Raw genomic sequence first — 14795 nt, forward strand, 5'->3', positions numbered from 1 at the left:
TTACCTGGTCCAGGTTAGTCCTCTGATGTATAGAGCCCCCCTGTAGGTGCACCCTTATAGGCCCTGCACTGGTGATAGCTGGATCTTTATACTGGTGCACTGAGGTCACTGTAGGAATAATCCTCCCTCCATCATATGTCATTGAGTTACCCGGCCCAGGTTAGTCCTCTGATGTATAGAGCCCCCCTGTAGGTGCACCCCTATAGGCCCTGCACTGGTGATAGCTGGATCTTTATACTGGAGCACTGAGGTCACTGTAGGAATAATCCCCCTCCATCATATGTCATTGAGTTACCTGGTACAGGTTAGTCCTCTGATGTATAGAGCCCCCTTCCCTCCTGTAGGTGCACCCCTATAGGCCCTGCACTGGTGATAGCTGGATCTTTATACTGGAGCACTGAGGTCACTGTAGGAATAATCCTCCCTCCATCATATGTCATTGAGTTACCTGGTACAGGTTAGTCCTCTGATGTATAGAGCCCCCCTGTAGGTGCACCCCTATAGGCCCTGCACTGGTGATAGCTGGATCTTTATACTGGTGCACTGAGGTCACTGTAGGAATAATCCCCCTCCATCATATGTCATTGAGTTACCTGGTACAGGTTAGTCCTCTGATGTATAGAGCCCCCTTCCCTCCTGTAGGTGCACCCCTATAGGCCCTGCACTGGTGATAGCTGGATCTTTATACTGGAGCACTGAGGTCACTGTAGGAATAATCCTCCCTCCATCATATGTCATTGAGTTACCTGGTACAGGTTAGTCCTCTGATGTATAGAGCCCCCCTGTAGGTGCACCCCTATAGGCCCTGCACTGGTGATAGCTGGATCTTTATACTGGTGCACTGAGGTCACTGTAGGAATAATCCCCCTCCATCATATGTCATTGAGTTACATGGTCCAGGTTAGTCCTCTGATGTATAGAGCCCCCTTCCCTCCTGTAGGTGCACCCCTATAGGCCCTGCACTGGTGATAGCTGGATCTTTATACTGGAGCACTGAGGTCACTGTAGGAATAATCCCCCTCCATCATATGTCATTGAGTTACCTGGTACAGGTTAGTCCTCTGATGTATAGAGCCCCCTTCCCTCCTGTAGGTGCACCCCTATAGGCCCTGCACTGGTGATAGCTGGATCTTTATACTGGAGCACTGAGGTCACTGTAGGAATAATCCTCCCTCCATCATATGTCATTGAGTTACCTGGTACAGGTTAGTCCTCTGATGTATAGAGCCCCCCTGTAGGTGCACCCCTATAGGCCCTGCACTGGTGATAGCTGGATCTTTATACTGGTGCACTGAGGTCACTGTAGGAATAATCCCCCTCCATCATATGTCATTGAGTTACCTGGTACAGGTTAGTCCTCTGATGTATAGAGCCCCCTTCCCTCCTGTAGGTGCACCCCTATAGGCCCTGCACTGGTGATAGCTGGATCTTTATACTGGAGCACTGAGGTCACTGTAGGAATAATCCTCCCTCCATCATATGTCATTGAGTTACCTGGTACAGGTTAGTCCTCTGATGTATAGAGCCCCCCTGTAGGTGCACCCCTATAGGCCCTGCACTGGTGATAGCTGGATCTTTATACTGGTGCACTGAGGTCACTGTAGGAATAATCCCCCTCCATCATATGTCATTGAGTTACCTGGTACAGGTTAGTCCTCTGATGTATAGAGCCCCCTTCCCTCCTGTAGGTGCACCCCTATAGGCCCTGCACTGGTGATAGCTGGATCTTTATACTGGTGCACTGAGGTCACTGTAGGAATAATCCTCCCTCCATCATATGTCATTGAGTTACCTGGTACAGGTTAGTCCTCTGATGTATAGAGCCCCCCTGTAGGTGCACCCCTATAGGCCCTGCACTGGTGATAGCTGGATCTTTATACTGGAGCACTGAGGTCACTGTAGGAATAATCCCCCTCCATCATATGTCATTGAGTTACCTGGTACAGGTTAGTCCTCTGATGTATAGAGCCCCCTTCCCCCCTGTAGGTGCACCCCTATAGGCCCTGCACTGGTGATAGCTGGATCTTTATACTGGTGCACTGAGGTCACTGTAGGAATAATCCTCCCTCCATCATATGTCATTGAGTTACCTGGTACAGGTTAGTCCTCTGATGTATAGAGCCCCCTTCCCTCCTGTAGGTGCACCCCTATAGGCCCTGCACTGGTGATAGCTGGATCTTTATACTGGTGCACTGTGGTCACTGTAGGAATAATCCTCCCTCCATCATATGTCATTGAGTTACCCGGCCCAGGTTAGTCCTCTGATGTATAGAGCCCCCCTGTAGGTGCACCCCTATAGGCCCTGCACTGGTGATAGCTGGATCTTTATACTGGTTCACTGAGGTCACTGTAGGAATAATCCCCCTTCCATCATATGTCATTGAGTTACATGGTCCAGGTTAGTCCTCTGATGTATAGACCCCCCCCCCCCCCCCCCCCCTGTAGGTGCACCCCTATAGGCCCTGCACTGGTGATGGCTGGATCTTTATACTGGTGCACTGAGGTCACTGTAGGAATAATCCCCCTCCATCATATGTCATTGAGTTACCTGGTACAGGTTAGTCCTCTGATGTATAGAGCCCCCTTCCCTCCTGTAGGTGCACCCCTATAGGCCCTGCACTGGTGATAGCTGGATCTTTATACTGGTGCACTGAGGTCACTGTAGGAATAATCCTCCCTCCATCATATGTCATTGAGTTACCTGGTACAGGTTAGTCCTCTGATGTATAGACCCCCCCCCCCCCCTGTAGGTGCACCCCTATAGGCCCTGCCCTGGTGATAGCTGGATCTTTATACTGGTGCACTGAGGTCACTGTAGGAATAATCCCCCTCCATCATATGTCATTGAGTTACCTGGTACAGGTTAGTCCTCTGATGTATAGAGCCCCCTTCCCTCCTGTAGGTGCACCCCTATAGGCCCTGCACTGGTGATAGCTGGATCTTTATACTGGTGCACTGAGGTCACTGTAGGAATAATCCCCCCTCCATCATATGTCATTGAGTTACCCGGCCCAGGTTAGTCCTCTGATGTATAGAGCCCCCCCCCCCTGTAGGTGCACCCCTATAGGCCCTGCACTGGTGATAGCTGGATCTTTATACTGGTGCACTGAGGTCACTGTAGGAATAATCCTCCCTCCATCATATGTCATTGAGTTACCTGGTACAGGTTAGTCCTCTGATGTATAGACCCCCCCCCCCCTGTAGGTGCACCCCTATAGGCCCTGCACTGGTGATAGCTGGATCTTTATACTGGAGCACTGAGGTCACTGTAGGAATAATCCCCCTCCATCATATGTCATTGAGTTACCTGGTACAGGTTAGTCCTCTGATGTATAGAGCCCCCTTCCCTCCTGTAGGTGCACCCCTATAGGCCCTGCACTGGTGATAGCTGGATCTTTATACTGGTGCACTGAGGTCACTGTAGGAATAATCCCCCCTCCATCATATGTCATTGAGTTACCCGGCCCAGGTTAGTCCTCTGATGTATAGAGCCCCCCCCCCCTGTAGGTGCACCCCTATAGGCCCTGCACTGGTGATAGCTGGATCTTTATACTGGTGCACTGAGGTCACTGTAGGAATAATCCTCCCTCCATCATATGTCATTGAGTTACCTGGTACAGGTTAGTCCTCTGATGTATAGAGCCCCCTTCCCTCCTGTAGGTGCACCCCTATAGGCCCTGCACTGGTGATAGCTGGATCTTTATACTGGTTCACTGAGGTCACTGTAGGAATAATCCCCCTTCCATCATATGTCATTGAGTTACATGGTCCAGGTTAGTCCTCTGATGTATAGACCCCCCCCCCCCCCCCCTGTAGGTGCACCCCTATAGGCCCTGCACTGGTGATGGCTGGATCTTTATACTGGTGCACTGAGGTCACTGTAGGAATAATCCCCCTCCATCATATGTCATTGAGTTACCTGGTACAGGTTAGTCCTCTGATGTATAGAGCCCCCTTCCCTCCTGTAGGTGCACCCCTATAGGCCCTGCACTGGTGATAGCTGGATCTTTATACTGGAGCACTGAGGTCACTGTAGGAATAATCCTCCCTCCATCATATGTCATTGAGTTACCTGGTACAGGTTAGTCCTCTGATGTATAGAGCCCCCCTGTAGGTGCACCCCTATAGGCCCTGCACTGGTGATGGCTGGATCTTTATACTGGTGCACTGAGGTCACTGTAGGAATAATCCCCCTCCATCATATGTCATTGAGTTACCTGGTACAGGTTAGTCCTCTGATGTATAGAGCCCCCTTCCCTCCTGTAGGTGCACCCCTATAGGCCCTGCACTGGTGATAGCTGGATCTTTATACTGGAGCACTGAGGTCACTGTAGGAATAATCCTCCCTCCATCATATGTCATTGAGTTACCTGGTACAGGTTAGTCCTCTGATGTATAGAGCCCCCCTGTAGGTGCACCCCTATAGGCCCTGCACTGGTGATAGCTGGATCTTTATACTGGTGCACTGAGGTCACTGTAGGAATAATCCCCCTCCATCATATGTCATTGAGTTACCTGGTACAGGTTAGTCCTCTGATGTATAGAGCCCCCTTCCCTCCTGTAGGTGCACCCCTATAGGCCCTGCACTGGTGATAGCTGGATCTTTATACTGGAGCACTGAGGTCACTGTAGGAATAATCCTCCCTCCATCATATGTCATTGAGTTACCTGGTACAGGTTAGTCCTCTGATGTATAGACCCCCCCCCCCTGTAGGTGCACCCCTATAGGCCCTGCACTGGTGATAGCTGGATCTTTATACTGGAGCACTGTGGTCACTGTAGGAATAATCCCCCTCCATCATATGTCATTGAGTTACCTGGTACAGGTTAGTCCTCTGATGTATAGACCCCCCCCCCCTGTAGGTGCACCCCTATAGGCCCTGCACTGGTGATGGCTGGATCTTTATACTGGAGCACTGAGGTCACTGTAGGAATAATCCCCCTCCATCATATGTCATTGAGTTACCTGGTACAGGTTAGTCCTCTGATGTATAGAGCCCCCCTGTAGGTGCACCCCTATAGGCCCTGCACTGGTGATAGCTGGATCTTTATACTGGTGCACTGAGGTCACTGTAGGAATAATCCCCCTCCATCATATGTCATTGAGTTACCTGGTACAGGTTAGTCCTCTGATGTATAGACCCCCCCCCCTGTAGGTGCACCCCTATAGGCCCTGCACTGGTGATAGCTGGATCTTTATACTGGAGCACTGTGGTCACTGTAGGAATAATCCCCCTCCATCATATGTCATTGAGTTACCTGGTACAGGTTAGTCCTCTGATGTATAGACCCCCCCCCCTGTAGGTGCACCCCTATAGGCCCTGCACTGGTGATGGCTGGATCTTTATACTGGAGCACTGAGGTCACTGTAGGAATAATCCCCCTCCATCATATGTCATTGAGTTACCTGGTACAGGTTAGTCCTCTGATGTATAGAGCCCCCCTGTAGGTGCACCCCTATAGGCCCTGCACTGGTGATAGCTGGATCTTTATACTGGTGCACTGAGGTCACTGTAGGAATAATCCCCCTCCATCATATGTCATTGAGTTACCTGGTACAGGTTAGTCCTCTGATGTATAGACCCCCCCCCCCCTGTAGGTGCACCCCTATAGGCCCTGCACTGGTGATAGCTGGATCTTTATACTGGTGCACTGAGGTCACTGTAGGAATAATCCCCCTCCATCATATGTCATTGAGTTACCTGGTACAGGTTAGTCCTCTGATGTATAGAGCCCCCCTGTAGGTGCACCCCTATAGGCCCTGCACTGGTGATAGCTGGATCTTTATACTGGTGCACTGAGGTCACTGTAGGAATAATCCCCCTCCATCATATGTCATTGAGTTACCTGGTACAGGTTAGTCCTCTGATGTATAGACCCCCCCCCCTGTAGGTGCACCCCTATAGGCCCTGCACTGGTGATAGCTGGATCTTTATACTGGAGCACTGAGGTCACTGTAGGAATAATCCCCCTCCATCATATGTCATTGAGTTACCTGGTACAGGTTAGTCCTCTGATGTATAGAGCCCCCCTGTAGGTGCACCCCTATAGGCCCTGCACTGGTGATAGCTGGATCTTTATACTGGTGCACTGAGGTCACTGTAGGAATAATCCCCCTTCCATCATATGTCATTGAGTGTAGGCGCTGAGTATTCCCCATGGCGGGAGCTGTGTTACATAAATAAATGATGATGATGAGGGTGTTATTTCTACACCAGGATCTCACACAGAGCGTTTTGTCTCCACGTGACTCGTGATATATAGGAGGTTTGCAGAGTGAAGCCTGAAAATAGGAATGTTCAAGTAACAGGGAGTGGGGGATCGGAAATTGGTATACTTTTGAACCTCCCTCCAGGACTGTGTGGAGGGGAGCGAGGGCCAGGGTAAGGGGGGTGGGCGTCTCCTGGTATTAACTATCACTTCTGCCTCTTATACAAACCCCGCGCTTCCCCCTCCTCTCACTTTCCATACTTATTCATCGCAGCCTCATGTATATGCGCTGATACACTGTAACAAAGACAAAGCAGAAGATCCAGCGGCAGATCTTGTGTGGTCGCTGCATGGATCACCTGTATGTATGGGTTACTCTACACTGCATTACAGAACAGGATCCAGTAATAATAGGATGGGTGCCAATGTCATTAGTGAATGAGTCCCTGTGACTCTTTGATGCTTGTTCTATACGTCTAGGGATGCAGATGGTGGCTGTAGGGTCATTTGTATGTATTTTGCATTGGTGTGCTCTTCCCCTCCCTACTCCCATGTGTTGATCCTATAACCAGAGCAGATCTTGTAGATAATTGCGGCTGAAACTGCATTCACCAGTGAAGAAGACGCCGCCCTACAACGCCATATTACAGCACATTAGACTCTTTCTTGTGTATGCATTAATATTGCATTTGAAACAACCACATTTGGACCTGTGAGATCCAGTGCTGCGCTGGCAGCGGGGCCAAGATCTGGTGTCAGCTCTGTGCCCCTCAGCAGGTTGGGGTAGCGCCATATTGGAGTGGATTATAAACCACCATTGGATCGGTTCTCTGGATGTAGGAAGAAGGGATATTTCCTGAGTTTGCAGACATGCAGGAGGCCATTGTAGGTGCTGGAGGACCGGCCAGACAAGCTGTACAGGATGGTGTCACTATTCCACCCCCAGAGAACTGGTGACAGACGGATCTGTAATCCCCGTCACCCATGTCCTGCTTCAAGCTGCGCAATTGGATTCATATTTTGGGAGCCTTCCCCTCAATATAGTAAAATTCCTGCACTGGTAAGTACGATGGCCTTTATTGGGATGGTGCAGGGCGATTACTGCCTTTAGGCCCCAGCACATTTCCATGGCCAGGACCTGCTGGGACACCTTTAGTTCTTGCACATCTGGAGTGCGGCCCTTGTTCTGCACGGTTGCTGACATCTTGTGTGTTATTCCCATCTCTCCTCCCCCCATCGCTGCATAGTCATCTGCTTCTCATTAGCTCGGAGGATCCAGGGGCTCGCTGTGTTCTTCTTCCTCCATGGTTTTATTGATTGGAGATGCAGCCATTCCTCTCCCTCCTCCTCCCTTTGTTACATTCTTTGAATATGTTCTATAGAATCAGTGCACATTGTGCCCGGGACAGGATTGCACAACCTCAAGAATGTGCTCAAGGCCCCGTCACTGAGAATTTCCCCTTCTCTTGGCTGAAGGTGTATATTTAGCTCCTCGGCCTGTGACCATGTTATGCCGGTCTTGTGTCCCCCGCTGCTCACATAAGTGCAAGGTTCATGAACTTGGGTGTCATCACGTGACGTACAGGGAGGGGCGGACATGTCACCTCTTATGTATTGTGAGCGGGGGGGGGAGGGAGACCTGTTATGGGTCTTCCTCCGGCTCCTGGGTGCACCCTCTGCCACAGCAAGGCCCCCTAGGCGGGTGTAGTACCCACTGTCACATGTACTACAAGCAATGTAAAATTACCTGCATTATACGGCCATTGACCCATGGATCATGTTTAGATGATCTATAATTTTGGACAATTAAAGATTATTTGTTAATATATTGTCTAAAAAAAAAAAAAAAAGACCCTAAGCACAACTTCTGGTCTCCGCCCTCAGGTCACTGGTCTCCGCCCTCAGGTCACTTGTCTCTGCCCTCAGGTCACTGGTCTCTGCCCTCAGGTCACTTGTCTCTGCCCTCAGGTCACATGTCTCTGCCCTCAGGTCACTGGTCTCTGCCCTCAGGTCACTGGTCTCTGCCCTCAGGTCACTTGTCTCTGCCCTCAGGTCACTGGTCTCTGCCCTCAGGTCACTTGTCTCTGCCCTCAGGTCACTGGTCTCTGCCCTCAGGTCACTGGTCTCTGCCCTCAGGTCACTGGTCTCTGCCCTCAGGTCACTGGTCTCTGCCCTCAGGTCACTGGTCTCTGCCCTCAGGTCACTGGTCTCTGCCCTCAGGTCACTGGTCTCTGCCCTCAGGTCACTGGTCTCTGCCCTCAGGTCACTGGTCTCTGCCCTCAGGTCACTGGTCTCTGCCCTCAGGTCACTGGTCTCTGCCCTCAGGTCACTGGTCTCTGCCCTCAGGTCACTGGTCTCTGCCCTCAGGTCACTGGTCTCTGCCCTCAGGTCACTGGTCTCTGCCCTCAGGTCACTGGTCTCTGCCCTCAGGTCACTGGTCTCTGCCCTCAGGTCACTGGTCTCTGCCCTCAGGTCACTGGTCTCTGCCCTCAGGTCACTTGTCTCTGCCCTCAGGTCACTTGTCTCTGCCCTCAGGTCACTTGTCTCTGCCCTCAGGTCACTTGTCTCTGCCCTCAGGTCACTTGTCTCTGCCCTCAGGTCACTTGTCTCTGCCCTCAGGTCACTTGTCTCTGCCCTCAGGTCACTTGTCTCTGCCCTCAGGTCACTTGTCTCTGCCCTCAGGTCACTTGTCTCTGCCCTCAGGTCACTTGTCTCTGCCCTCAGGTCACTTGTCTCTGCCCTCAGGTCACTTGTCTCTGCCCTCAGGTCACTTGTCTCTGCCCTCAGGTCACTTGTCTCTGCCCTCAGGTCACTTGTCTCTGCCCTCAGGTCACTTGTCTCTGCCCTCAGGTCACTTGTCTCTGCCCTCAGGTCACTTGTCTCTGCCCTCAGGTCACTTGTCTCTGCCCTCAGGTCACTTGTCTCTGCCCTCAGGTCACTTGTCTCTGCCCTCAGGTCACTTGTCTCCGCCTCCTGAGGTAACATTGTATCAGCTTTGCGTTGAAGTGATTCAGTGAATATTTCAGGATTAGACAAAGCTTCGTAATAAATCACTTATGGGATAACCTTTTACGCTCCCCGATGTATTGTAAATGGTCTGCCTTGTATCCCTGTGTGGGCTGCTGCCAGCATGTCCCTGTGTATTAGGGTTAGGATGTGGTGGCAGGGCTCTGGGTGCAGATGTTTGGAGCGTGGGAGGTCCTTGGCTGATTCCTCTTGTCACATCTCCTACAGGAAACCTGCACACACTATATAGCCATCAGCTGCTGTGCTTAACCCCTGCCTGCGCTGCTGGAATTCAGGCTGGCTCACATAGCAGATAATACCTACAGGCAGGAGCTGTGGTTAGAATCAGCAGAGCCTGCGCCTCTGGGTGACACTGGGTAAGTCCTACCTGCTCAGGACAGGACTATGCTAGAGGTTTCGGTAATTCTCGCTTGATGCCAGGCAAGGGGCTGCTAATTCTGACAATATCTGGTACTGCACCTGTCCTGTCCAGAACGTCAGACTTACAGGGCGCCGCAGCCACATCCGGGGGTGTCAGCGATGATCTGATATCTATGGCCTGTATACTGTCCTGTGCTTCCTCTATATAGGGGGTGGAGCGGCAGTTCTGGCAGGTGCAATGCTCTGCTGAGGTACAGGCGGCGCTGGCTTGTTGCTCTGGTCACATGGTTACCACGTCCAGGGAAGATCCTGGCAACATTGTATCCTGGAAGAGTTTCCTGGGAGTTATTGGAGACTGGGGAAGGCTGGGGGTTATCGCTATTCTGAGACTTGTAGTTCAGGACTATGTTTTAGGCAGCGGCTCCCTATGCTGTTAGATATCAAGTAATATGTAAATGATGTGGAATTATCACGTCCACTACTGACAAGCTTGTTATACCAGAGGAGATGAGCGGCTGTCAGACACATTTGGCGCCACTTGTCTCTTATCTCAGGTGCGTTAAAATTCCAAAACACCGGAGCCACCTCTGTCACATATTCCATACGGACCAATGGCCCTAAACCTCAGAGCTCTGGACCAATGATGAGATGAGGGCGTGTCTGAGACTACCTCAGGCCTCCTGCAGCACTGGGCGGCTTGTCACATGTCACAGGAGGCAGCTCTGGAAGGGTTACAGTAACGATTATCAGAACCGTCACAGTTGTATCTTTAGGTAAATGTAGAAGGAAACGTTAAGTCTCTTAGTCAAAGTTTGGAAAGCTGAAAAGAAAGATGTAAGAGCTTGTGGATATATATGTAAACCCCTCCCAGGGCCTATACATTGTTCATGCCGGGTCAGCGCACACGTAGCTCCCTTATGGCGTTGTCATGGCAATGTAGCACAAATGGGAAATGTATGTTGCTACCACTTGTTCTGCCCTTCTTCATGAGCGTCAGCCACAATGGAGTGCGACCTTGAGGGAACACATCACTGTTCATATCCACTCAACACTCCTCTGCTAAGGTAGGGAGGAGGCGCAGGGTGACGAGAGGTTGCTGTAGGACCAGACATGACGCACAGGGAAGGTGCAGAGCATGGAAGGCCAGGGTGATATCATACTACTCACTGCACATACAGCGGCACAGCACAGCATAGGAATAGCCAGGACCAAAGTATGAAGCAGCCGCTGACAGAACATGGTGTCTGCTCTGCAGATTACAGAACAAGTAATCTGAGAGAGGGACTGTCTGACTACGCCGTGTACAAGACTGTAGTCTGGCAAGTGTATTCACAGCAGCCAATCTGTCTGAGAGTTCAGTGCAACCTGTTATCAGACATCTCCTGGATGGTGACACTCAGTATATAGTCGGAGCAGCTTCCCCTCTATACACCATGCGGGCAGAGAAGAGGAAATAGCGGCACCATGAAGCAAGTGCTGGCACAAACATGGTCCGGTGTCTGCTCGGCCTCCTCCTTCTTCCCTATCAGCTGAGGATGCAAGTAATGCGAGAGACTGAGGGCTGAGCACAGCCTGACTACGCCATGTACAGCACTGTAGTCAGATGCTGCATTCTTAGTAACAAGCCTGTCTAGGCTAGTGCTGGATTGTTCCACTACTGAGACACTGATACAATGGATTTCTGATCTGGATTGAGGGGTTTCTGCTGTAGACATTGTCTGTTCCTGTTCACACTGTGGTTGTACATCTGAGCTGTTCCAGTTTTTAATAGAATCAGAACAATGTTCTCTGAAAACGCGTTGCCTCTGTAGTTCTCCCCTCTAAGTACTGAGAATGGTGCAATCGTCTGATCAGGGACATAGATTAGGATATGACATTTTGGCTAGTGAGTCCTCCAGGAAGTTTCCATGTTGTGACCTCACACAGCGCGGCGTCCTGTAACAGCACGACAGCGATAATTCAGTCACCGAGTTCATCTCCCCTCCACACAAGGAAAGCGGCACAGGGAGATAATCACACATCTCACACCAGACTGCAAAGAGATATCCCCCATTTATGGCCGTACCCAGCACTATGGGGGAGCACCCAGGCCTGGCCACCAGGTGTTATATAGTGATGAGGTCATGGGGCTCACTGTAGGACTATTACTCTCTGTTATCAGCCATTACATCCCGAGGAGAGGAGACTGTACAGGGGGATACAATCTATTACTCTCTGTTATCAGCCATTACATCCCGGGGAGAGGAGACTGTACAGGGGGGGATACAATCTATTACTCTCTGTTATCAGCCATTACACCCCGGGGAGAGGAGACTGTACAGGGGGGATACAATCTATTACTCTCTGTTATCAGCCATTACATCCCGAGGAGAGGAGACTGTACAATCTATTGCTATAGGTGAGCATCCCTTTAGCTCGTGTGCTGGCTGTAGTGGTACGTTGCGCTCCCCGTGGCTCTGTCCTTTCTTGGCTGCAGGGTTGAATGCAGGACATGGGGAACACAAACAGCTGATTACACAATGCGCCTGATCCATAAAAGACTGGGCCCAATAAGGAAGTGATTAGGAGAGTCGTGACAATGTGTTACTTCAGTGTGAAATGTCACAGCAAGAATCAGATTGTCCTGCGGTATGAGCACCGGGACACGATGCAAATTGTATTTCTACCTTTGTATTTCCCCCCCAAGCTGCTGACCCCCCCAATCCCCCTCCACCCTCAGACGACTTGAGATGCAGAATCCACTTTATAGAAGTAGATTTTATGATGTGGCGACGTTCAGTGAAACATATGGATGGATGTCGGAGTGAACTCATCTCTTCTGTATATTTGCATTTATTAATATAAGCGCCAGCTGTCACTTTGCTTCCTGGCATTCATAACATTAGAGCGCCCCTAGTGGCTGTGTGCTGTAGGACTGCCGTATCCACATCACACAGCTAGGAGTCTGTACACATGTTCAGGATTTAATGCAGATTCTCCGGATTAGGGGAGCACCTCTGCTGCAGGTATCCACATGACTCTCCCGAGGATCCTGCATTATATATATATTCATTGTGTATCCAGCACCTGAGGATATAGCGGCTTTATTTATTGCTTGCCTAGAATCAGACTAGAACGGTCTGCGGTACCGTCCCCCATGCTTTACACTGCAGTGATGATAAAAGCTGGACCTGCTGCGGACGGTGATGCCCTCTCCTCGGAGACACTGGAGGCTTTCTGTGGTTAGAGGTTTGGAGTAATTTGTGTAATTGGTGCAGATCCTTGCAGCGTTACAGTAAATCTCACATCTGACCCCTCCGGTGATTCATAGCAGCCATTACCCCGGGTACTACATATTTATGAGGGTCTCGCCAGACGATGCAATCCCCAAATTCACTTTGGGTAATATCATCCATCTCTTGTCTTGGAGCGAATGAAACCTAATGGAGAAAAGAAAGATACTGTGCAGATGTGAACAGAGCCCAAGGCTTCGTCATGCAGTGGTGACCTGGAGAAGACACGTCCCAGCTGATGGTGGCCTCCTGCACATGGCTTGCGTCCTGCTACCACTTCACATCTCTCTGGTGTCCGACCTTTGACAGTAACTGATCTGTTTTCATGGAGAGTGTGCACAGGGCTGTGCAGAAAGTGGGGTTAGGAGGTCTGGGCCTCGTCCTGCCCCTTCTCTGTTTACCCAACAGCTTATTTATCACGACCCCTAACTCCTCGCCCCGGGGCGGCTTTCTAGAGCCACATTCCCAGCTGTGAACTCTCCATCCCTCATTACAGGCCTGAACCCCAGCAGTGACCGGATCTGGAGCTTCTGTGCCCCAACCCCGCACTCAGGATCTCCATACATTGTTATTCCTACCTAATTTTCAGGGTGATCTGGAGCAGTCGTCCTGGCTCTACATGAGTTCCTATGAATTATATCTGTACCGGAACGAGACGGGCTCATTCCTACAGGAGTCTGGGAACCTTTCGCCTGTCTCCATGGAAACCCTGCCTCATTACATCCACAATAACGCCGACAATGAGTGCAAGTTCTTTGTGCCGCTGAGAGGAAGATGTTGTTTCTTCTTTTCTCAGAATCCAAACTTATAAACACACAAATGTTCCCTCGGAGAAATAAGATGCCAGTACAGATGCTACACTGGCCATTCAGAGCCCTGGAAAAGCTGGGTGACCACTGCTGTTCCATCCCCTCCACACACAGTTATATGGGTGCAGCTTGATATGTAATGAGGAAAGTTACACCATAATTTTGGGTAGACGTGAATGATCCATTGGATCTCTAATGGGCCATGAGTTGTCACACAATTCCTATAAAAGTGGTTCATTACTAAAACCCGGTGACACAAAGACTTAAAGAGAACCGGTCCCCGGATTTTACCCCACTAAACTACTGCCCCCTCAGGGAGGGTAAGAAATGACCCTCATTTATGTGTATCTTCCCCTGTTTACCTATAAAAAATAATCTTCCCCCATTGTCAGGCAAATGTGACAGTGAGATGTGTCAAGTTTCGTGGTTGCAGGAGGATTGGCACTGCAGAAGCACCTATCTATAGCACCTAGAAACATGCTGCTGGTTCCTTATTAAAGATAAGGATCTCATCTTTCAGATCATATCAGTAAACAGAACCGGAGAGCTACAGAAATAGAGATACAGGCAGATAAACACATTGTTGGAAATGCAAGCTGCAGATAAAGATCCATTTCACATCCCAGCCTGATGTGATCTGCAAGATGAGATTCTTCTCTTTAATATGACACAAAAAGTATGTTTCTAGGTGCTATAGACTTCTGAAGTGTCCACCTGCAACCACTTGTGAAAATGAGGTGAGAAGAGTCACATTTGCCTTTGGGGTAGATGGGTAAACAGGTGAGATTTGGCATAAAAGAGGGATTTCTATAAAGAACATTTCATACCCTTCCTGAGGGGGCTAGTAAAGTAGTGGGGAAAAACCTGCTGACAGGTTCCCATTAAATCCCTAATGCAGCCCTAGTAATATGATGTAAGGTAATGCATATGATGAAGGAATCCTGTGACTTGTAGTTCTACCAATGCTGGAGACCACAGGGAGCATCTGCAGATGAGGATCTATTGTATAGAAGTGGATGTGCTCCGGGGATATAACGCTACGGCCTGTATACCGCCACTCACTGCGGGGACACCGTTGTTCCCCTTCATACACCCAAACTTTCTCCTGGATCTTTAT

At 50.1% G+C, this 14795-nt stretch overlaps 1 protein-coding gene across 4 annotated transcripts in view; it reads left to right on the forward strand.

Annotated features, from left to right (window-relative positions):
• The window catches only part of RXRA (retinoid X receptor alpha), a 142414-nt gene that overhangs the window by 81536 nt on the left and 46083 nt on the right, over positions 1-14795 (forward strand). The gene's annotated exons all lie outside the window — the stretch shown is intronic.

This window comes from Engystomops pustulosus, chromosome 9 (genome assembly GCF_040894005.1).
Source record: "Engystomops pustulosus chromosome 9, aEngPut4.maternal, whole genome shotgun sequence".
NCBI classification, from domain to species: Eukaryota; Metazoa; Chordata; class Amphibia; order Anura; family Leptodactylidae; genus Engystomops; species Engystomops pustulosus.